Source organism: Haemorhous mexicanus, chromosome 3, assembly GCF_027477595.1.
Source record: "Haemorhous mexicanus isolate bHaeMex1 chromosome 3, bHaeMex1.pri, whole genome shotgun sequence".
In the NCBI taxonomy this organism is placed as follows: Eukaryota; Metazoa; Chordata; class Aves; order Passeriformes; family Fringillidae; genus Haemorhous; species Haemorhous mexicanus.
Window position 1 is genome coordinate 115,959,207 of NC_082343.1, and position 25,113 is coordinate 115,984,319.

Consider the following 25,113-nt stretch of genomic DNA (forward strand, 5'->3'; position numbering starts at 1 on the left):
TGCTCTCCCCCAAGGCCTCCTGCAGCACAGGGAGGGCCTGATCCTGAATGCAGCAGCCCAGAGATGCAGTGTGGGGACATGGCCAGCCCTTCCTGCCCCGACCCTCTCCCTCCTCCTCCTCCTCCTCCTCCTCCTCCTCCTCCATGCCCTCAGTGTCTGCCCCCCAGCTTGGGCTGAGACCTTGCACAGGATCAGCCAAGCCCCCCCAGCAGCCCTGTGCCCCTGCCAGCTGTGGCCTGAGGGCTCAGCAGGGCACGGCCAGCACCCCTGGCCTTGCCTGGGCCACATCTGCCCAGGGCAGACCTTTGAGAGCTCCTGTGCCAGGCCCTGGGGACCCTGGCTGACCCCAGAAGTGCCCCCATGTCCCCATGCACTCTGCAGGCACCAGTGGCACCAGCTCCAGTGCAAAACCACCCAGCTCTGGCTGCCTGGGAAGGTGCCCCTGGCTGAACAGAGCTCCAAAGTCATCCTGAGCCCAGAGCATGGCAGGGCCACTGGCAGGAAACATCAGGAGCCACAGCAGGATGCAGGGACAGATGTGCCACCACCCCAGGGCAGCGTGTCAGCACATGGCACCAGGCTGGAAAGGTGGGGGAAGAAGAAGGACCCTCTGCCCAGAGCTGACAGCAAGCTCAAGGCTCCCACAGGCAGAGCTGGGGCAGAAATGTGGGATTAGGTCTTTTGAGGGCTCACATTGCTTGGTGATGGAGCCAGGGTGTTTTTGATGTTGTAGCTGTAGCTGTAGATTGAGATGTAGATGTAGATGTAGATGTAGATGTAGATGTAGATGTAGAGGTAGATTCAGATTCAGATTCAGATTCAGATGTAGATTCAGATATAGATTCTGGTGTAGATTCATATGTAGAAGATGTTGTTCACTATTCTGCTTTTCCACTAGAACAATTCCATCCATAACCTGTCTGTGTCTGCATGCAGTGGGAAGGGAGTGCAGAGAGCCCCAGGAAATGGCAGCCAAGAGGTGCAAAAGCATCACTGAGCACCACAGCAGAGCCACCAAATCCCAAAGGGCACCAAGAAGTCCCCAGGCCTGAGTGACTGCCAGCAGTGCAGGCAGTCCTGGAGGGGGACTCTCCTAAGGCCCTTTTCCAGGAGAAGCAGCCCTTTGGCGTGGGGGACAGGACCACCAGGAGTTTTAGTTTGAATGTCAAATGATTTTATTCACCTCCTACTTTTGCAAATGCTCCATGTTTTTAAAGACTCATGCAATCCTAGGCCAGTTTGTATTGGAAGAGACCTTTAAGATCTTCTAGTTCCAACCCAGCCCTCCATGGGGACAGACTCCTGCAGTATCTCTGCAAGTGCAGGTGATAAAAAGTTCCTTCAAAAATGAAAGTTGTTTTTCTCATGGAAGAAAATAACAGATAGTTCTTGGGAAAAGGTCCCAGGATTATCCTTAAAATTGTGAGATGGGCAATGAAATCATGGGCGGTAGTGACCTCACCTTTCTGCCTGGGTAGGACACTGTGGTTTTCATATCCTAAAGGTACAACAGTAAAATATTTCAAAAAGAAAATAAATGTAATGTATTCATAATTGCTAATGTGATTGAGAATGTACATTTAAGAAATGTAATGGCATAAACCTGAAGAAATCTAATTCTGAAAGGAAGCTGTCTAAATTTAGAGTGATGTAGTAATAATTAATCCATTTAGCATTCCATGCTGGTTTCAGCCCCAGGAATGACTAAACAGAGGACAGCCCCCAGCTTAGGAGGGGCAAGGAAAATGGAAGAGGTCATTTATATAAATATAGGGACACTTTTTCTGCCAAGTCAAAACAGATCATTTCTGATCTTCTCAAACTGAGATATTTTTTCCAGGTCAATTTGTGCTCTGGCTTAGATGAAAATGCTTTCCAGCAAAGTGAGGGCTAAACTAGACCACTGTCCCAGGTTGGTCCAAGCCCTGTCCAGCCTAGACCTGGCCACTTCCAGAGATCCAGGGGCAGCCACAGCTTCTCTGGGAAGACTGTGCCAGGTCCTCACCACCCTCACAGGGAAGAATTTCTTCCCAATATCCCATCTATGGTTTTGTTGGAGGTGTCCCTGCCCGTGCCAGGGGTTTGGAATGAGATGAGCTTTAAGGTCTCATCCCACCCAAACCATTCTGGGATCCTGGGATTCTATGGAGCATCTCATAAAGGGATGTGTGAGAGAGATGAGCCAGTTCAGCCTCAAGGAGAGAGGATTGAGAGGAGATATTATCCATGCACACAGATAACTTGAGGGCACCTCTCCAGAGGTTGGGATCAGGCTCCTCTTGTGGTGCCCAACAACAGTGCAAGGGGAAATGGACACAAACCAAAACACTCAGAATTTCTATCTGAATACGGGGAAAAACTTTTTTACTCTGAGGGTGAGGGAGCACTGGAACAGTCTGCCCAGGGAGGTTGTGGAGTCTCCTGCTCTGAAGATATTCCAAAGCCACCTGAATGAGACCCTGTGTGACCTTCTCCAGTGACCCTGCTCTCGCAGGGGGGTGGCACTGGGTGGTCCCTAGAAGCCTCTGTCAATGCCAGCCCTCCTGTGATGCCATGGAGAGGGTCTGCTCTCAGGCCTTAGTCCTGGGGAAGAAAAAACAAAACTACAGCAACAGTGAAAATAACCAAAACAAAGCCAAGCAAGAAGGAAGAATCATTGGGACCATGGGACGTAAACAGAGACAGAAATACAATCCATTATAATTTCTGGCCTTTCAGTCGTGGTAACCATAATATAAGCAATGCAGCAGGAAGTTCTTGTTTCATTCAGTGGATATCAATGAGTTCTTCTCAACTGAACAGCATCAAATCCCCATCCTTTTGCTTTCTGTCAAATATTCAGCCTGTTGTTTAACTATTTTTGTTCTCATTATTTATTTATCCTCCTGCTCCTTAAAAAAAACCCTGATAACTGTTTTCAAAACCTACTTATATCTGAACCAAAAAGTTAGTGAAATGTTGAAATGTCATACAGATCTCACTGAAACACACACAGCTTCATTCTCCACGAAGCTTGCAGTGAAAAGGAAGCAATTACATTGTAGGATTGAAGACTAAAGCATCACCTGAGTGTCTTGTCACACAGAGCAGGGAATGTGCAGACCCCAGAGGCAGAACTGTCACCTGAATTGAAATCACTCAGTGCCAAGGGACATTACCCTGAGGGATAGGGGACAAGGGAATTTTTCTCTCTGTGTTGGTCAGACATGTAAAGCTGTGGGGCCCTGGTCCAGGTGTGCAGGAGCTGGTGAATAACAATCAGGCTACACTTGAGCTGTCACTGGCTCTGGGCAAAGTCTTCCCATGAAAATATCCACTGGGAAGCCCCAGGACTGGAACCATATCAAACACTGTGACAGGGAGATCTCCTGGGGGACTGCCATGCTGGGATGAGCATGATCCTCTTGGCCTGTAAAAAGAAAAAGGCTTCAAAATCTAAAATATAATACATATATACATATATTTATATACACATCCATCTCACTCTGTTTGTTTAAATAAGATTTTTTTTTTTTCACATTAAACCCTTTCTTCATACCCAGCCTGGCCTTCAGGTGCTATAAAGTGATGTGCCAGGGTTGTCTGAGCTCTGCTGGCTGCGTACATGAAGCCACAGGGAGAAGGGAGCAGCAATGAATGCGGCTTCGCTGGAATTACGTAATTACTTTCTTCAAGCTAAAAGTATTTCAAGTGTTTGATTGCCAGTGCTACATAACAATCTGGAGTAATTATATAATTAGCAAGAAATTGCAGCTCCCATTAGGTACTTAGAAGAAGTCAGATTTAGGTTTGATTTTTTAAAAAGGTGGGAAGTTGTGCACATGTGGGTTTTTTGCATAACGATATGACCTCGAAGAAGTGAGGGAGTTGATTTTTTTCTCCTTTCCATAAAGGAACATTTCAGTGTTCATTGGGAAAGTAGATCAAGTAAAACTTGCTTGAGAAGATTGAGAAATCTAGTGAAATTGGTGATTAAAAAGTTCATTAGGATTAATTGCTTCTAATTGTTACCAGAAAGCTTGCCAGGATAGGTAATATTGGATTTCAATACCCCTCTGAATAGCAAAAGACTTGGATTAGCTCCAGGGACAGTCTTTCTGGGGAGAAGGCCAGAGAGTGGTTAGGGCTAGAAAGGACCTTGGAGATCACCTAATTCCAGCTGCCATTGGAGATGGGAGAAGAAACCAGGTCTGACACCCAGATGGTGATTGTTCCCCTCTGTTGGGAGCTGCCCTCTGACACAACAGTGTTATCTGGTACTTCATACCCAGGGTTGGAGAAAAGGGCTATCACATCCCTGCCATATTGCTGATCCTGTTGTTCAAGTGATCAGCATTTCATTCATTAAAGCCACTGGAGCCTTGCCATAAATATCAGCCAAATTTCCTCCCGGAGTGAGCTCCCGACTCTTCCAATGATAAACAATTTTATACAAAAAGAAAACCAACATAAGAGGGGGAAAAAATACCTATGCATTTTCCACCCAGATGTGCAAAATGAAGATCCTGCCTAAGTAACCTCTTTTAAAGTCTTGAGCAAGGCCCAGGAGATATAATTGATTTGGATTTTTTAAAAGCCGGTGCCAATTTCATCAGGAAGATGCCTTGTGCAGCTCAAACCCACCGGGAGCCGGCATGAAATAATGGAATGGTTAAGTAACTTATTATGGACAGCAAGGAGAATTTGTAGCAGAAACTGTCGGCATGTCATTCCAGTGCCAGGGCAGAGAAATCAGTTCTAAAATTGATTTCATTTGGTGGTGATGCAAAAACACAGCGGTGCCAGACAAAGGGAGATGGGGCAAGTGGAATATTCCTGTTGCAACACCGAGCTGCTGAAGGGGGAGAGAGCAGTGAAACAATGGGAGAGGAGGGAAAATGAAGAGCTGCCTATGAGACTGAAATTATGCTGCAAACTTTGGAAGCTACATTGTCACGTGGAAAAGTAATTTAATAGCCAGGCAGACAGAGGACTGAGCCTCGGCTAAATGCAGGGCTGAGCAAGCCTCACTGATTTCCATGGAAGGCAGCAGTGGATGCAGACAGATCCTGCAGTGGGGCCACAAAAATAGGGAGCATCTTGGCAGAGGGATGAGGTGGGGACCAGCATCCCGTGCCATGTGTGTAGCACCAACCTTTCCCTACCACTAAGCCCCAGCAGTGGATTGTGCCCCATGTGGGATGGGGGCTGCTGCTGCTCCCTGCACAGATTTTACAGCTGCCTCCCAATAGTCAAAAAGGGGGGGAAAAAAGCAATAAATTCTACCAAGGATGAGGAATTTGATGGTGGAGGTGGTAAAGCAGGGAATGGCTTTGGGAGATAACCGGTGTCACGCCGTAGCGGATGTAAATCCCCGCAGCCGGCTCTGGCCGTTTACACCGTGAGGATCCAGCCCTTTGTTCCCCGCAGACTCCGGGATTAGGGAAAATGAAAAGGATAAAGAACAGCCCTCCTGAAGCTGCGATTCACCCGCACGTTAATGTATGCGCATAAAGGAGCGGCCACCCGGGCCAGGCTGCGCTGAGAAAAGATGCGAAGGTCATTCAGGAGCAGATGTCACCTTAGCAGAAAACAAAGCAGTAAAATGAACAAGCCTCAATGGACCAAATGCCTTTTCAGGCAGGCTCCAGAATCCGTGTTCCAGTAACAGAAATAAATGTACAGGGGGGAAATGTGTGTGTTTGTTTCTTTCTCTCGCGGCAGCAGAATCACGTCCCCGCGTCTGGGCAGGAGCTACTTGAAATAAAGCTAGAACAACGCTTATCTCTTATCAGCACTCGGGATTTGCAATAATGAAAAGATTTGCATAACAAATGCTTCTTCTCCTTCGGGTTGGGATGGAAGTATTAATTTCCCCTACTTTTCTACCTTTTTTTTTTTTAAATATATCCACCTTTGAGCCAAAACACAAACCGTTCTACTTTATAACCACTGCCTCAACCCTTGTCTATGCTGACTCTCTCCTGCTGCAGTTTGGGGATTAAAAGAAACATATTTTTGGCCTCATTTATATCCTTACAGCTTCCTTATGGCTTCTATGCACTTGCAGAGAAAATAAAGACAAAAGGCCTCATTCATCCCTCGCGTGGCCCCATTTTACACCCGTGCCACTCTGCTCCTTCAGAGCCGGGGAGGTGAGAGAAGGATCCTCCCCGCGTAGTCAATTAATTATGAAGTCAATCAGGAGGTAAATATATGCATTAGCATCGGCGAGGGCTGGAGGGGATCTCTGCTGCTGTATCACAGCGTCTCTCTGCACATCAGCCTGCTCTGCCCTTTGATCATTTATGCTGCAGCCGGGCCCCCTCCTGCGAGCGCGTGTTGGAGCTCCCGAGCTTTGTGCCTCGGCAACGGGAAGGGCTCTGAGAGCTGGGAGCCAGAGGGATGGATGGATGGATGGATGGATGGATGGATGGATGGATGGATGGATGGATGGATGGATGGATGGATGGATGGATGGCGGAACCCAAGAAATTCCTCTGGCTGCCCTGGAGGACTCGAGCCCCTGCCCAGGGGAATCAGAGACCTTGGCACAGAGCCCAAGACCCCTGTGCCTTTGATTTAGCCCTTGGAAAAAACAATTACCAACCTTTATATGAAGAATTACAAGCCACAAAAGTTTAAGTAGAATGATAGTGAATTTATCACAGGGTGAAAAATAGATTTTTTTGGGTTTTTAGAATGGGGGTTCAGGGGGCAAGATGGAGGAATCTGGGCACATCAAGCCTTTCTCCTTCTTCTTCTTGGCCTCCATCTTCTGCTGTGATGTTGGCACTTTTAGATTGGTTTAGAGTAGAAACTCACTGTCTAACATAGGTGATAGGTATTGGGAAGTAATTGTAAATATCGTACACGTAGTTTTTAGTATAAAAAGATTACACAGCCCTGGGGGCAGGCAGAGTGCCTCTGACTGTCTTGCTGAGTGGACCTCAGCAGGTCAGGAGAAAGAATTTGATAAATAAGATAAAATAAACAACCTTGAGACCAAGAAATGAAGAGTTCTGACTCCTTCTTTGATTGCCGGGCTGGGAAAAGAAACTTTCTAACGTATCACTCTGACCAGCTAGAGAGCCCGAGAGATGGATGGATGGATGGATGGATGGATGGATGGATGGATGGATGGATGGATGGATGGACGGACATCCAGAAGCTTTCCAGGATGGTGGTCAGACTCCTCTTGCCCCAGAGTGGAAAGAAATAGGCTCAGTGAATATTTGACTCAGCTCTTCATCCCACTGAGATCCTTCCGGGACCTTCCCAGGCCATGCACCAACACAGAATCATGGGACAGTGATCAACACAGAAACGTGGGAGAGTGAATCCCTACAGCCAGGACCTGTCTGAAACTTGATGTGAGTCATGTCAGATCCATGAAGTTCCCCACTCAAGCCACAACTGCTTCTTGAAGATGTCACAGTCATATCGACGCCATTTTTTTTACCAGGTTCTTGGAAAAATTCTTCTTCCACTCTTAGAGTGGAACAACTTTCCTTTTACCTAACCCTAAATCTTCATTCTCCAAATAAAGCCTTTTTCTACCAGTCCTTTTACTGGGGAACAACTGCATATGCTCCAGAAGTGCATGCACACTGTGCATGCTCTTCTCATGCCACATCATTGTATTTCCTATTTGGTAGCAAAAAAAAACCCGAAACCTTTTTTCTCCCCTTCTCTTTCTCTTTATTCCTGCATCAGCAAAAAGTATAAATCAAGTGTCAACCTAAACTGACAAAGCTGAATTACACCTGTAACCTCCTGCAAAATCATCATTTTACTGACTTTATAACCAAGGCTGGCCAAGCTGACTGCAGGAATTTTGAGTTGTTTTCAACCCCAGGTCACTCAGGAAGAACCTCCATGAGCCTTCTCTGGAAAACTCATTAGAATTTGTAGCATTGATATTGTTTTCCCAAATAATGAGACTGTATTCTGAGATCCCCACAAAATCCAAGACAAAGGCCAGAAGTCAGTGTATCACCCATGTGAACATTACTGTGGAAAAGCATCTATTTCTCCCCAGGAGAGGAAATTAAAATTTTACCATTCTTTCCAGTTCATTGTGCTGGAACAGTCCATATTAATGATATCCATAGGTCAAAAAGGAAAAGGGCGATGCTTCCTCATTCATGGGCATTATGGAGAAAATTTAACAGGCCTTTTATTTATTTCTTTTTCTTTATTTAGGACATTCATGTGTGGCATCTCTTATTACAGGGCACAGGGCTTTTTAATTAGGGCATAAGCTTTGAAACAAATGCACTTTGGAATTCCTGAAGAAATAAAGCCAGAGGACCTCAAACTGAAATGACAAGGAATTAAAAATGTATATGATTTTCCCCAATTTTGAAATTGTTGGGCCATCGCCATCACTTTTTTTTAACTTAAAATAGAAGAAACTTTTTTCTTTCCCTGATGGGGTGGTGAATCTCTGCAACATAACAAATAATTGTCAGGTTTTGAAATTCTACACTTAGTTAAAGTCTAATTCAGTATCCAGACACTTTTCTACCATGACAATGTCCATGACTGACTTCCACATTCCTAACTACTAAGGGAAAAAAAGTCAGGTATTTCTATCTCCAGTGTTGGTCATACAAGAAATGATGCCTGTCTCACTCAATTTCTCCTCTTGACAGTGAAGTGCCAAACAAAAAGCAGGAACAAAAAGGATCAGCATTAAAAGTTAATGCTGTAGGATTCGGCTTTTGTGTCTCACTTACAGGGGAGGAATTACAATGACAGGTGAATTGATCTGGTTTCCCTGCCCAGGGATGGGTTACAAGTTCAGAGAAGTTATGGATAGTTTAAGAATCTTCTTGCAGAGGTCTTCAGAGTAGAATCACAGAATGATTTGTGTTGGAAAAGCCCTCCAAGATAATCCCAACTGTTAACCCTGCACTGCCAAGCCCACCGTAACGATGTCCTCAAATGCCACATCCAAATAACTTTTGAATACTTCCAGGGATGGTTGCAGTTGTGCAGTCTCAATCCTTGGGTGTTTTTAAGACCTAACTGGATGAGCAACCTGGTCTAAACCCTTCAGGGCTGACCCTTCTTGAAAAGGAGGTTGGACCAAAGACCTCTTAAATGCCCTTCCAACCCAAAGTCTCCTACAATCAAGCAAGACAACACCTTGCCAATTTTCCTTTTTTAGCTTGAACCCCTCACACTCAAAACTGTCCCCACCTTTGAACAAGGGACTCTGGTACAGGTTGATGACCTGGGATATCCCATTTCAATCCCTACTTCACCCAACTTTCCTAAAGGGCTCTCCACGTGTCTGTCTCCATCTGCAGAACAGACATTTCTCTGTCTGCAAAAGGCAGCTGCGAGATGAATTTGTTAGAGATCAACCGGTCCTGAATTCAGTGATAATAAGGGCCATAAGACAGACAAAATACAGGGTGGGAAAAATCTGACAAGATTTTGATATCTGGTCTAGTTGCCTGGATACTCTCTCCTGGCACAGAAAACTCATGCGCCACAGCCACCGTCACATGGTGTGAGCTCAGAAGTTGATTCACTTCAAGGCAGGAGGAATAAACAGAAAATAAAATGTCTTCCACGATTATTTCAGGGCCAGAACATTAGCAGTTATAAATTGCTCGAGACCTTTAGCTTTCACACCTAAGAGTACCTTGGCTGATGCAGAGGAGCAAAATTGTCTTTTTGCCACGAGGCTTGGGCTTGGAGCAGTCTATGGGTGCGTTGTGTCGGGAGCATGGTTTTGGAAACTGGAGTGTGTTAGACAGTCAAAATCTGCAGCCTACTTCCATATGGCCACATTAATTTCACGGCAACTCTGCGGAGAGGAAGATGATGCACCTCCCACCATCCTTGTGGGGGAGAAGCAGTGCTCCTGCCAAGCAGTTTGCACAGGACAGTAATTCTGAGCACTATCCCCTCCGTGAACAGCCTCAAATGGGGCTGCTGAATCCTCCCATCACTTCTCCAAACCACTGCCAGGGCAACCCCTTGTAAACCTTCTAAGAGCCCAGAGAGTTTTTTCTTCCTGGGCCACTGCAGAGTGAAACAAGAGAAATAAAGTGAAATAACTTCCCTTTGCTGAGGAAGGAGAAAAAGTGTAACTGTGGTTCTTAACAAGCTTGAGGAGCTTCCAAAATGCAAGGGTTGGAAGTGTAGCGAATTCAGGGAGATCCTTTTAAGGGCATTAAGGGCATTATGATACTGAATCACCAAGAAATGTAAAGGTAGATCCAACTTGAAGACCTGTGGTTCTCTCATGGCAAGGAATGAGCCAGAACATTCTGGACCACCACCACCATGGAGGCTCCCTGACAGCTCTAAGTCAGTGTGAGCCTGCATCATCCAAGGAGGGACACCAGCCCACTGTATCCCATGAAAATGCCAGGCTGGGATTCATTTAGAGTTAGGAAAGTCTTTCAGGAAGTGGGTTATTGGCACAGTGTTCTGGTGCTGTGGGCACTTATCGTGAAGAAATTACTTCTTCAACATTTTTTTTTCCCCCTCACATTTTGTTCCATTGGAATTCCTCAGTGAAAAGTTTCATTCTCGTCAGCTTGCGTCAGAATTTGAAGGTTTAGATTCAAAGTTTCAGGTTCTGGATCCACAATGGAAAGGTCCTGACCCAGTCTCTCCCTCTTGTGGCTGGACAAGAGAGATGAACAACAGGAATTTGTAACAGAATTGGTTTATTTATTGGATTTATTGGATGGGGCCCTGAGCAACCTGATCTAGTGAGTGACATCCCTGCCCATGGCAGGAGGGGGAACAAGATGAACTTTAAGGTCCCTTCCAACAAAAACCTTCTGTGATTCCTTGATTACAAAGATTCTTTCAGAAGACTTTATGAACATGGCACTTTGGCTTGGCTCAAAATTTAGGATCCCAGAAAGACGAGCCAATTAATCCCAGCAGAGAACCCATAAATACCACACTGTAGGAAAGGTTTTAAAACTCCAAACACTGATCATTTTAATAACTTAAGGGCCACACCTCAAGTGCCAGCTGCCAATCCACAGGCCTGGAACACACCTGTTCTTGGCTGCTCAGCACTACAATTGCCAATGGCCCATTCTGCTGCTTCCCAACATTAGCCCAGTGGGAAATACACAGGGAAAAAAAAAATACAAAAACAAAAAAACCACCCCACATTTACTCTGCAGTGCATCTGAAAAGGCATTTTCTGTTCATTTAACAAACTGCCCAGTGTAAAACCTACAGGCAGGATGTGCCTGCTGGGTGGGAGCTCCTCTGAAATTGCACAGGATTGGCTTTGGCCAAAAAACGGCAGGAACTGGAGTGAATCCTTCTGTTTGCTCCCTGGAGTCTCCCCATCACTGGGAGACTTGTCAATTGTAGATGAACAGGATGGATGGATGGACAGAATACTCACATCAAAACCCAAGTTTCAGCCTCTGGAGTTAAACTTACATGAATCTTCCTCAGAGCAAATTAAATATTTTTTAAGAAAAAAAAAAGCAAAAGGCAACCACTCCTCCAATAAGTTTACTGTTTAAACCAGGAGGAGCTTCTCATGTTAAAGACTCTGGGTTATCACTACCAGAGATAGTAATTAATTTTCTGGAAGACTGCATGACAATAAAGCCCAAATCAGTCCTGGCACTTGGTCATGCTGGACAATGTGCTGGTGTTATTAAAAAGCCAATTACCATCAGCTTGTGTTCCAGATGACAGCAGGAACAACTTGGACGAAGTGGAGTGTTCCAGGGAATCCTGACATCCTTGCACCACTCGTGATAGTTGCAGCTCCCACCTAAGTAATCATTCAGCTGCAAAAGCAACCTGATTAAAATGTTTATAGAAGCATTTCTGACAAGAAAGGAATTTCATCCTCACCCACTGATAGACGCCTTGCTCCTTTCTCTGAAATATTCAGCAGCAGCAGCGCAGGGGTCAGCTTCAATCAGCTAAGATAACTCAGATATTTTTAAATTAAAATCCAAAAGAAAATAGAATATTTCCTCTTGACTTCCACCTGGCAAGTCAAAGGAGGACAATAAAATAAATTAAATTTTATGATCGACTTGATTTGGTCTCTCTTGCAGGGGGCAAGGAAGACTCATCTCATGGGTTTTGATAGGAACTGTTACAGAGGTAGGACTATGAATATCAAGGCTATTTTCCATTTCAAAGATCCCTTTTGGAGAGAAAACACTTCCTAAATTCGTTAACATCAGTGAGTATGAGGGGAGAATGCTGTGATGGCCGGATCCACATCCTTTCGGGACAACTTCTGAGAAGGAAGAGAGCGTTCTGTCATTTTGTTGGTCTGTATCGCATGGACATCCCTATCCTATGACAATCCCACAAGTCCTGGCTGCACAAAGCTGTGATCTGCAGCCTCTGGCTGACACAGAACGTTGCAGGTGGCTTTTACTCCTGTGCTTGAGCACCCCTGGGTGTGCCCGTGCTGCTCTGGCTTCCAGAGGAGGCCTCAAGCTTGGTTTGTGACCACTGGTGACATTCACGGCGCCAGCACTCATGTCCTTCTGAACAGAAGACTTAACTGCAGTGTTCTGCCAAGCTCTAACTTGAATAATGATGGTCTGTCCTGCAATTTCTCTTTGAGAAACTGAGTTTGGTGCTCTAAAGAAGGGGCTCTTCATCGTGAGCATGTGATCCCATTTCATGGCTGTTCATGGCTACCTCCTTACCATAACGGGCCTCAGGCTGTCTTCCAAAGGAAAAGGCTGTGTGGAGAAGGCAGGGAGAGAGCTGGATTTTAGCCCTGAGGTAGTGAATCTTTGTGTCCATGACCATGGAATTGAAATAAACAGGGCAAGAGATCTTTCTCCTTTTTAATGCCTTTATGAAAAGTGATCAGCTTGGGTGGGGAGAACCAGCAGGTCGCTCTCACGCCACTGCTGCTCCCAGGAGTGGCACAGAGAAGGAGAAAAAAATGCAGCTTTGTCTACTGGTCCACAGGCAGAGCTGGTGGTTCCATCCTCACAAAAGCACCAGGAGATTTCCAATTTTCTGGCTTGACATTTGAGGTCCTCTGTCCAGCCGACATCTTTTAGGTTATGGTGAGGAGTAAAAAGAGTCTTAGTGGACCCTGGACTCTGTTCCTCACATCTAAACATCACTTCCATCAATTTTGTGTTGGCTCATTGTTTTTAAGCGTTTATTTGCTAGGTTTGGTGAGGGGCTTTTCCCGTTGCATGCTGGCTCCAAGGTCATTTGCATGCCAGCTCCAATGTCCCCTCCTTTCACCATTGGGGGGCAGGGGGGGTGCCATCCTCCTGGCAGCAGTCAGGGTGGTGCTTGACAAAAAAGAGGAATTCTCAACAATAGGGAGTTAACAGCCGACTATTACAACGTGAAACTAAAATTTCATGATTACAACATGAAACTGAAAACGAACAGTTCGAACTCCCCCCTGCCAGCAACTGGCTCAACCTGTAAATCTGCAACATTTAAAAAAAATAGGTAACCTTTTTTACTCATAACACAATCATAGAATCACAAAATTGGAATCATCTGTGTTGGAAGGAACCCACAAGGATCATCAAAGTCCATCTCCTGGTCCTGCAGAGGACAGCCCCAGGAGTCCCACCATGTGCCTAACACAATGGATCACAAATCAACTTCTGAGGCACTCACTCAGTCCATAAATGCAGGGCCAGCTCAAGGTCTGGGAATTGTGAGAGTGTAGGTGCAAGAACAACCTGAAAACCATGGATGACACCCTCAGGAGCACCACTTGCTCCAGTGACTGCTTTAGGGGTGGACTGTCCTGTGGTCTGGGAGACAGAATTACAGATCCTAATGTCCCCAGCTTATTTACAAGGGACTTCAACACACTTCCTTTGATTAATATTTGTGAAGGGCTTTCAATAGAGGCCCAGCAAGGGTACAAGGTTTGTGGCACTAATTATGGAATCACAGAATGGTTTGGGTGGAAAAGGACCCTAAAGCTCATCCCATTTCATCCCCTGCCATGGGCAGGGGGACCTTCCACTATCCCAGGCTGCTCCAAGCCCCATCCAGCCTGGCCTTGATGGCACCAAGGATGGTTATTCTGCCATTTATCTGGTAATTTTTGTCTTGAACTTTGATTTTTTGCCAGGTTTGAGGACACCAGGTGGGAGATGGGCCAGGCCAGATATGCAGAGATGTTTCTCTTTTATTGTCTGGTATTTCCACTCTTCCCATTAACAGGGAGCTCTTGCTTCCCAAAGAAGCTAGATCCTACAAGAGGCTATTACAAAGTGCAATGAATAACTTCTGGTTGTCAGATTTTCTCCCCTAATTGACTGGCAGAGAAAAATAAAACAGCAGCAGCAACAGCTCCATGCTGTCTTTCACTTGAGCTTTCCACAGCACTTTGAAATCCTGAGTGAAATAAACTTCCCAGCCTCTCCTGAGGCAGGTGGGGAGAGTAGGAGGGAAGGTGGAAGGGAAATCATTTCCTGAGCTTACCCAATACATCAAGACATGGTTTCATCTCTCTGGACTCATTGTCCCATCCTGTAGCCGTCAGGATGGGACCCAACATGGAAATCAGGGTTGTGTTTGCTGGGGAAAACTGAGGAAGGTCCCCTCAATGTGGAAAAGAATCTTAAGGCTGGAAGTTTATTCTCTGCTTTTTCCCTAACAGTCAAACTGACCTAACTGGGATTCAGTGCTTTGCTTCCTATTCAGGCCTGTGGAAAGGAACAATCACCATTCATCCTCCTTCTTGTGTCCTCTGCAACTTTCTCAAAGCAAAGTCCTTCTCCAGAAGCAGCACTTGTTTGCAGGATGCCCTAAAAAGCCACATTTTTCCCCAAAAGCAGCAAGCACAGAGTGAAGACCGCAGCTCCAGCTCTCAGAAAATCCCAGCTGGGCACAACCCCTCTTGTGTAGCTGGCTCTGAGGGTGCTGGGTTCCCTGGGGGAGCTGCCATCCCTGACACAGAGCAGGGCATCAGCTGCTCGCCGCATGCCAGGGCTCGACGTGCCGAAAGTGGAGGAGGACGAGCTGCTGCCGCCCTCTGGGAGAGCCGTCAAAACATCTGTGATATTTGGGACCGTTCCAGGGCGGGGGAATCAGAAGTGGATCCTGGAAATCTGCCTGTTATCCTAATGAGGATGTTTCCGTGTCGTGGCAGGGAGGCTGATGCCGGGGAAGGGTTGGTCCAAGTGACCTCCTGCTGTCCCAAAGGGTGGCCCAGCACAAGGGCGTCCCTGTCCTCCCCATCAGGATCACTTACTGGGTTGTGTTGTGTGTTATTGCCTGTGTAACTTCAGCTGCCAGGAGTGTGTTCCCATTAGGAAAAGGAGGGAAGGGGGGGTAAAAACCAACCAAAAAACAAACTAGAAGCTTTGCACGGGCTTTTAAGCAAACAAAATGTGGAACATGTGTGCACACAAGATTTCACACCCACGCACAATTTCCCTTCTAACGTTGCAAATGGCTCGTGCACAAGGACCTGGCGTAATGCAAGGCAGGGAAAAGTGGGAAAAACTAGGGGAAAACAGGGAAAAAAGACAAAAAATTTCGGTTACTATTTCATTTTAGGGAAACCATGTAAATTTTCAGCAGTGAAAATCAACTCCCATCCTCTTTTGTCGGATGTTTGATCAAGTTGAAAACCCTTCCCATGCTCTACCACAGGGGTTCTGTAAAGCAAATAAAAACTGGGAATAATAATAATAATAACAATAATAATAATAATAATAACAAACACATCTGGGATGGCAAAATTATTTTATTTAGCACTTATTGCCACCATCACTCCAGGTTTGCTAAAGCCTTTTGGACTTTCAGGTGGGAGCCATAGACTGGCTCATAGGGTAACAGCCTGAGGAAGATTCTGGATCATGATTTAAAGCTTCCCAAGATTTTATGAATGACAAGGGGAAGAAAAGTCCTGCTCTTCCCAGCATTTTTTTTTTGAGGGGAAAAAAAAAGATAAATGAAAACCACAGTTTTCCTGTGCACATGCAACTGTGGCACTTTGCAGACCTTTCTGAATCCTAAAAATATTCCTCTTGATTGGTGGTGTATTACCATGGCCTTTTTTGTCAGCGTAGGTTTTCCATTGAATGATACATATAATTTTGGGAAGATATTAGAAATCAGGAAGAAATTCTTCACTATGTTGGTGATGGAACAGGTTGCCCAGAGAAGCTGTGGCTGCCCCTGGATCCCTGGAAGTGTCCAAGGCCACGTTGGATGAGGCTTGGAGCAGCCTGGGATAGTGGAAGGTGTCCTTGCCCATGGAAGGGGGTGCCACTGATATAAGGTCCCTTCCAAACCATTCTGGGATTTTATGAAAATTGCTTTAAGGCGAAACCACTTGCAGAAAAACATCCCAAATGAAGTCCTGGCCAGGAATCCCACGTGCCTGATCCCTCTGATCTTCTCAGAGCCAATTTCTCCTGACGCTCATTGAGTGTCCGAGTGCTTCCTCCCCACCACGTCAGAAACACAAATGTGAAACACGTGCTCTGCTTCATTAAAAATTATGCTAATGGGAGACATCATTTAAATTGCTAATAGGGTTGGCTGTTTCTAGTAAGACATGACAAACTGTCTGGAAGGAATTTTTGCATTTTTAAAGATCCCCTTTATTCCCAAAGGGAAGCGAGTTGTTTCAGAGGGGAAAATATATATATATGTATTTATATACACACACAAGCACGCACACAAACACACACACAAAGACAAACAATTATTTTTTTCCCCTCAATAAAATGCAAGTGCTACAAATCAGCTTTTCTTTTGTGGGTGCATCTTTTTTAACCACAGTGGCTTTGGGAAAGGGGTGTTTGGGTGCCACTGCAGCAGGAGCTGCTGGAAGGGTGTCCCTTCACCACCCGACCACCTCCCCACACCCTGCATGCACCACCTTCTGCTGCAGATTAGCAGCTGCTCTTTGCAAGGAATGCTGATTAGCAGCAGGCAGGGGAGGGAAAAGCCTCAGGGATGGATAAAAGATGAAGCCAGAAGAGCAACCAGGAGTTCTGCTCCCTCCCGGGACTGGCTCGCCTTGGAATAAGTTATTTTTGTGACAGATTGGAGCAAACCCTACAGCAAAGGGGCAGCCTCGTTTTGTCTTCACTGGGCAGGGCACTGTCTATCCCATTCTTGGGCAGAGTTTTGAGTTGCCTGCATCCCACCAAGAGATATTTGCTCCCCTCAGCAGTGATAGGAGGGAAAACCTGACCCCTGGAAGCACTCAGGGAGCCCATCCCTGCCTCTGGATTGTGCTGGTGGGAAGGGGACAGATGGCAGCACGGCCACTGGGGACACCCCCTGCAACACCATCAATCTGCCAGAGGGAAAGGGCTTCCAACAGGGAGCGAAAGAGGACAGGGAAGCATTGGGAGGTGAAGCCAGGAGACAAAGTCAACTGAGGACCTCTGGCAGGCGCAGGCGGCTGCTGAGGGACCGCAGCTGAGCTTCTCCAAGGGATCTGGGCACCTTCCACAAACTTCCCAGCAGCCCCCCAGCTGCAGGGAGCATCTCCACGAGGTGTTTCTGACATCAGTGCCCTGACAGAATAACGCTGTTTGTATCCTCATAATAATAACTTTTTGGTCAAAACCCAAATCAGCTCTTGCTCCTCACCTGGGATGGGCTGACCAGGAGCAGCTCATGAATAGTTGTGGCTTAGATGCTGCTGTTGGTTGTCACTTCATCATTTCAGTGGTTATTAATAAATTTAAGCTTTGATAGGGATGTCCATGAGTTAATTGTTATTTTAGATGACCTTCTGTCACGATTTGACACTGGCCCAACGCTGTCTTCTTCCAAAGGCATTTGTTTTGAATGTAAATGGTTCTGTGGAGGTTCCTTTTAATCCTTCCATTCTATTTGTCCTTACAGTTCCATACTTAAGAGCACAAACAGCCTCAATATGTGGGTTTTCCATGTGCTTCAAGCTCTCCATGCAGGTTGGGAAGTTTAGTCCAGATAACTTCACTTTGTGCTGCTTGGGTTTTCTCTGGGTTTTTCAGCAGAAATGGGTGCAGAGAGATGTGGATTCAGCACTGCCCTGAGCTGATGGGAGCTGTGCAGGGAGCCCAGCTATGGAAGAGCCAGCACAGCCAGAGGAGGTGACTTTCCCCCTTCTGCCAAGGCTGCCACATCACCTAAAGGTGATCTTATCTCAGGAGTACAGGAAAAGTGACCATTGTGCCCATGGACAGACACAAAATCTCTTTGTTTCTGCTCCAGACTCAATTCCAACACCAGCTCCTCTCCTTCTCCCAGTCCTGGCCCAATATTTATTATTAACAGCACGATAACCACAAGGCTGAGCTTGTCTGATATTTTATCTCACTGTTATTTCATCCCACCTAAACCACTGCTTGGCCATTCCATCTTGGCATTTTCACCATTTCTTTTGCTGTTTCTTTTTACCAGCATAACTCAGCACTCCAAGGTCCACAGACAAGAGTTCCAATAATCAATATTTACATGTGTCATGGAAAAAATAAAGGAAAAAAAAACAGCAAAACAACAAACCCAAGGAAGGCCAGTGGGCCTGTGCTGCACTTAGCAATGAAGGACACACTGGCTAATTCTGCCTCTGATGGAATATGATTATGTCTGGCACACCATACAGAAGAACTGCCCAACAACCAGGCAGCCACTAAATTAAATTCCAAGACTCCAATTGCAACTTTCTCACTGCACAGCTTCAGGAAATGCAGATGAATCTCATGATGCAATAAATACCCAGTAGCACAGGAAAATGTCTCCTCCAATAACAGGCTGGGATTCCAGGACATTTGTCCTGGTGAAATGAGCAGTGCCAGGATCTGTCCCTAATCTGGGTTTGAGGACTATTCCACAAAAACATCAAATCACAGAATGGTTTGGGGTGGAAGGGACCTTTAAGGTCATCTAATCCAACCCCCCTGACACAGGCAAGTGCATCTTCAGAGCCCCTTAGCTTGGCAAAACTAATCCCAGTCTAAAACCATTCCAGAGTCATGCTAATGATGATTTCTGTGCTCCAAAACACTTCAAATTCCCTATTTCTGACAGACCCTACTGTAAGATGAACATTGGTCCTCGAGGACATGAAGTTTGGGTCTTGTATCTGATTTGTAAATAATGGCCTGAGGTAGAAAACAATGGAAACAGAGACTGGATGAGGCAATCCTGGAATATCAACCAGCTGTCTTGGGCCCCTCTTCCCTCCTGGGCATTATCCCATGGGACTGACCCAAAAAGATCCCTGAAGAGACTGAAATTTGCTCTCCTGCAGCCCAGGGTAATGCACTTGCTCTGCACCCTCCTCTCTGCCCCAAGGGTCTCCACCATTCCATGATCCAGGCTGCCCTTGAGCTTCACACATCCCACCAGCCCCTCCTTTTTGATGGGAACAGGTCCAGCCTGGCCCCTCTCCTCCTTGGCTCCTCTCTCCCTTGGAGGAGGAAGTTGTGATGGCACATTCCAGGAGTGGGATGGATCCAGGTTCTGCTCCTGTGAGCAATACGCTCATGCTGGTGCAGAAAATATGATGCACACTTGAGTAAACAGGTGAAAGTACTTTACCTGCCGTGTTTCAAGGGAATTCAGTGAAGAAATATATTTTTTTAAGATGAAGAGGCTGTTCAGGAAGATCTTGCAGCCTGTTTTTTTTCATGAGAGAAGAGTGAAGTGTCAGAACCACCTTCAAGGCTCACAACAGGAGCATTGGGAAGATGGGAAATAGTGTTCAGCCCTGTAAAAAAGGTCTGTAAGATCCTCTGCTGCAGCCAGAGGTGGAATAAAACAGCACAATTGTTCCAGGTGGAGATGGTACTCTGAGCTTTACAAGATTGGGATTGAAAGGATTACCTCAACTGCAGATTTATTTCAGATGTTGGATTGTATCAGCACAGGTTTACACCAAGAGAAGGACCTACCCAAAGGAGTGGGTCTATACCAGAAAAACACAATCCATTGCAGGCCTTTAAAAATGTTTTTAAGGTCATTAAGTGAACCTTGTCCACTTCTGTTCTCTTCTGGTTTGCTGTATGGATATTTGGAATGTGTCTGAAGTTTTAGGCAGGACAAGGGGGAATGGCTTCCCACAGCCAAAGGGCAGGGTTAGATGGGATATTGGGAAGGAATTGTTCCTTGTGAGGGTGAAGAGGCCCTGGCACAGAGTGCCCAGAGAAGCTGTGGCTGCCCCTGGATCCCTGGAAGTGTCCCAGGCCAGGTTGGACAGGGCTTGGATCAACCTGGGACAGTGGAAGGGCATAGACAGGCTTTAAAATCCCTTCCAACCCAAACCTTTCCATGATTCTGTTTTTATAACCATACAGAGCCTGCAGTAACATGGATTCTGCCTCTGATGGAATATGATTATGTCTGGCACACCATACAGAAGAACTGCCCAACAACCAGGCAGCCACTAAATTAAATTCCAAGACTCCAATTGCAACTTTCTCACTGCACAGCTTCAGGAAATGCAGATGAAGCCCATGATGCAATAAATACCCCATAGCACAGGAAAATGGCTCCTCCAATAACAGGCATTGGAAAATCTTAGAAGAGTTTGGATTGAAAGTGTCCTTTAAAGGTCACCAACCCATGGGCAGGGACACCTTCCACTATCCCAGGTTGCTCCAAGCCCTGTCCAACCTGGCCTTGGACACTTCAAGGGATGGAGCATCTACCACCTCTCTGGGCAACATGTGCCAGGGCCTCACCATCATCACAGCCAAGAATTCCTTCCCAATATCCTGTCTATCCCTGCCCTCTGGCACTGGGAAGTGAGTCCAGGCTGCCCAGGAGAGGGTGGCTAACCCTGAGTGTGTGTGGCACGTGGCACCACTCGTCCCTCGCGCTGAGTGCACCCTCCTGGCCTCTGTTTTTGTTGCATCTCCCACTAATCCTTCCTCCCAGTGCCTCCCCTAATCTCTCCAAGCCTTTCCCCCGTTGGCTGGCACCCCTTAATCCTATTACAGAGATTTCTATTCTAAAAGTTTGGCTGAACCACCCTCCAAGCCCTGCCCAGAGCTTCACCTGGGTTGCTGAGGAAGTCGCCGGCCCTTTGGCTGCTCTGTTTCTTTCAGGAATGATGCATAGGAATGCTACTCCTGAAATAAAGCCTAAATCCCCTGTCTCTTCTTTAGCCCTTGCTCAGCACAGCCACTCACAGGGTTTGTCCTGAGAGACCTCTGGGGAGATCAGGGAAGGCTTGGATTCAGTCATTTTGAGGCTGGTTTAGTGATACTGAGGTGGGAAAGAACTGAGGATAAACAGCAATCAGGATTGCTGGTCTCAAAACCCATCCTGGCCTATTAGTGCTTGTAGGGTTAGACCCAGTTTTTGGGATTGTCCCAATTCCCATTGCACCAGCTTTCCCCCAAAATTGGAGGGGGCCTGACTTCAGCGCAGTCACATCATGGAGGGAAAATGGGATGAGTTCTCATTTGAAATGCAACCTCCAAACCTCACCTTTGCCTGCCTGCTATGGGAGGAGTGATGAGACAGAAACCCAGGAGACCTGGGCCCACATCTGGTTTAACCCCAAATTTAGGCATGTCACACACTGGGTTTACCCTCACATTCACTGTCTGAGCAATTGGGGATATTTTATTTCCATTTCAGATAACTCACAGGCACCTGTGTGGGCACAAATCTCATCTAGCTGAGGCTGGTTTGGAGACATGAAGTTTAGCTCCTCATCATCAACCACTTCTCTTTCATACATTCGATGATGAATAATTCTCAGACCCCCAAAATTTCATTAAAAAAAAAATAATCTCCATTTGGAGACAATAGCATTTAAGTGTCGTGGCCCTTGCAAATTCCCTCCTGAAAAGCCACTGATTCCTCCCAGCTCTGTGTGCAACAGAAATGAAACATCAACTGCTTGAATTTCCCTGTTTCAGCCAACAGTTGATTTTCAGGAATAAACCCCAAAATACTCACCAAATTTTCCTCCCACATTGCCTAATTTTCTGCTGACATTGCTTACTTTTTCAGATTAGTGATACTGAAAACAGTCAACCTTCTAATCACATAATCCAAACAAGACTGGTTTCTGCTCCTCTTGCTATAGATTTACCTTCTGGTCTTTCACTAGGACCTGAATTATAACGACTTTGTGGGGTTTAAAAGTTGGATTTGATGCTTATTGGGCCTCACAGTGGTGTTTTCTCATTACTTAAATCCTTCTTTGTGTAAATAAACTGACCAGTGTTTGAGAACTGCTTCCAGGATTTCTTCCTAAATCACCAGCAGGGCATTTTCCAGGATAGCATAAACCAGAGCAAATTTGGGTGAACATTCCTGATGCAATTACAGCCAATCCCACACTGGCCAAGGCAATGCTATTTCCAGGCATCCTAATCCACCCAACACCAGCTCTGTCCCACTGCTGGAAAATCAAAGCAAGAGTGGAAACCCTCTCCTTCAAGTGTGATCATCACCTGAAAAGCTCCTCCAGGTGCCTCCAGGAACCTTCCATGTGATGTGAGCTGTCCCTCCATGCAGAGCCAGGCAGCTTAAAAATAGGCTGAATATATTAAGTGGTCAATTCAGGTTATAAATATTAAACTGTCTCTGCTGCCTGCTGGCACATTGAGCTCAGCTGAGCCAGCCCAGCGTGGCAGGGGGGGCTTCATTTGCAGGTCTGTGCTCTACGGGGCTACAGCTCAGCTGTGGGATGGCAGGATCCCAGCAGAACTCCGAGGTAATCACAGCCCTCCCAGAGCTGACTCCTGAATTTCTGCTCCTGTTTGTGGCATTCATCAGGCTTCAGAAGAAAGGAGAGAGCAGGAGCACTCCATCCACTAATGAGCTTCCTCCCTCTCTAATTTCCTCGCTGCTTTATTCTCCTGTCCCACCAGAATCCAGGAAAGCCAAATCTAAGAGCATTTGAACTGTAAAAAAGTGCCTTTTGCCATTAAACACGGCTCCATTAGCAGGACAGAAGATGAGCACCTGGAGAGAAAAAATCCAAATGCATCTCCCCATCCAGAACAACCTGGGATAGTGGAAGTTGTCCCTGCCCGTGGCAGAGGGTTGGAATGAGATGATATTCAAGGTCCCTTCCAACCCAAACCATTCCAATTCTAGGTTGTGACCCAGCAGTGACAGCAGAACAAACTCCTTCATGTCAACAGCACAGCACATATTTTACAGAATTTAAACATTGCAGATGCCTTCCAGACATGCCACAAGTGGCCATGCATGGATCCTGATTGTGGATCACAGATCAGGGCCAGAGCATCCAGCATCCTGCAAGATCAAACCTCAGGAACGCTGTGCTTCTGCTCAGAAAAAAAAAAATCTAAGTATGATTGAGTTAATTCTAAATCAGCTTGTGTCACAAGCAGCTCTTTGCCTAGATACAAGAAGAAGAACAAGTTAAGAATCTCTTCTGCTTCAGGAACCGGCACTGGTGATTGAATTCTGACAGCCAAACTCAGCATATGGTCACAGAGCATGGAAGAGAAACAAAGAGGAGATATTTTGATTTCATAGAATCATAGAATCACAGAATGGTTTGGGTGTGAAGGGACCTTAAATCTCATCTCATTCCACGCCCTGCCATGGGCAGGGACACCTTCCACCATCCCAGGTTGCTCCAAGCCCCATCCAGCCTGGTCTTGGTCATTTCCAGGGATCCAGGGGCAGCCACAGCTTCTCTGGGCACCCTGTGCCAGGACCTCCCCACCCTCATCATAAAAAATGTCTTCCTTCACTCTAGTCTGAATCTCCCCTATTTTAGGTTAGGTTTACATCATTGCCCCATTTTAGCCAACACTTTTATTTTCTCCCAGCTCCATCTTCTTCCCGCTGGCAGAAGTACCACAAGACACAGGACATGGCTGTGGGAAGAAGAAGCCATGGCTGCCCCATCCCTGGAAGTGTCCAAATCCAGGTTAGACAGGGCTCAGAACAATCTGGGATAGTGGGAGCTCTCCCTTCCCATGGCACAAAGCAGAATGAGATCATCTTGGCATCCCTTCCAACCCAAACCATTCCATCATTCTGTGTCTGTAAGAGCAGCCCCAGCAAATTCATCTTCCATATGTGCCCAAATCCTTCAGGGAAAGCAAAGCACAAGGATAATCATATGCTGCCCTGAAGGAGGGGTAATTTTGTGTTTCCTGAAGTACTTTCTGGAATATTGGGGTGACAGTGGAGAATGAGTCAAAAAAATCTATGTTTTGAAGACTCTGAGGGATTTACAGAACACTGAGCCTTGGTGGTAAGGGGAGGGTGATCCCCCTGTACAGCAAGCTGGTACCAGTGCTGGGAGAAAATGTGTGATGCTATGGAATAAAACCTGGCTGGGGGCTTGCAAGATGTTTCTGCATTAAGGGGAGGGCTGCTTAATGGTAGAATTAAGTGCTGGTATTCAAAGTGTGGCTGTAAATTGGTTAAACAAACAGATCTACTCTGTTGGGCTGTCTGTGATCATGAAATCACGATCAACAAACAACTGGTGGAGGAATAAACCTGTTGGGAAGAATTGATGCACCTCACACAAAGGCTGAGCATTGCCAAGCTTCTTCTTGCACCACAAAAATTCATTAGCAGGGAAGAGATCATTGCCAGTCCTGTAAATCTCAGATTAGACTGTTCAATCCAGCTAAATTATGTCTGTATAACCCTCTTTAGGCACTCTGGGAAAAGTCATGGCTCTGGGATTGATCCTGACATTCCTTTTCAGGTGCTTTAAGGAATCCACACCTTACAGCTCCTGGTTAGCCCTGGCTGTGCAAGATTTGCCTGGTGCATTGGAAATGGTTGTGTACAGATTTTCAGATTTATTCCCACATGGCAGCAAGCCCCAGATGAAGCAAATCCCTCTGCCAAAAAGGTGAGTCTTGAGTAGTGTCCTGAGCTTTGTCTTGAGGAGGCTTCGTGCTCCATCCCCCCTGCTTTGGCAGCAGTTTTTCTGTGCTGGGTTCAGCACTCAGGCCCTGGCACAGTGGTGGAAGGAGGGGAAGGACCATTTCTGCCTCACATGGTGGCATCTTACCCCAAAATTTGTCCCTGGGGTGATCAGGCTAAGGGGGTGAGGACAGCAGCAGAGCACACAGGGCAGTTTGGGGGTCTCGGAGCCATATCAAAATATGGTTTTGTCAAAAATGGGGAAATGCTCTGCTGCAACTTGATTTTTCTCTTCTGGTTAACTAAGCCAAGATGACATTGAAGTGG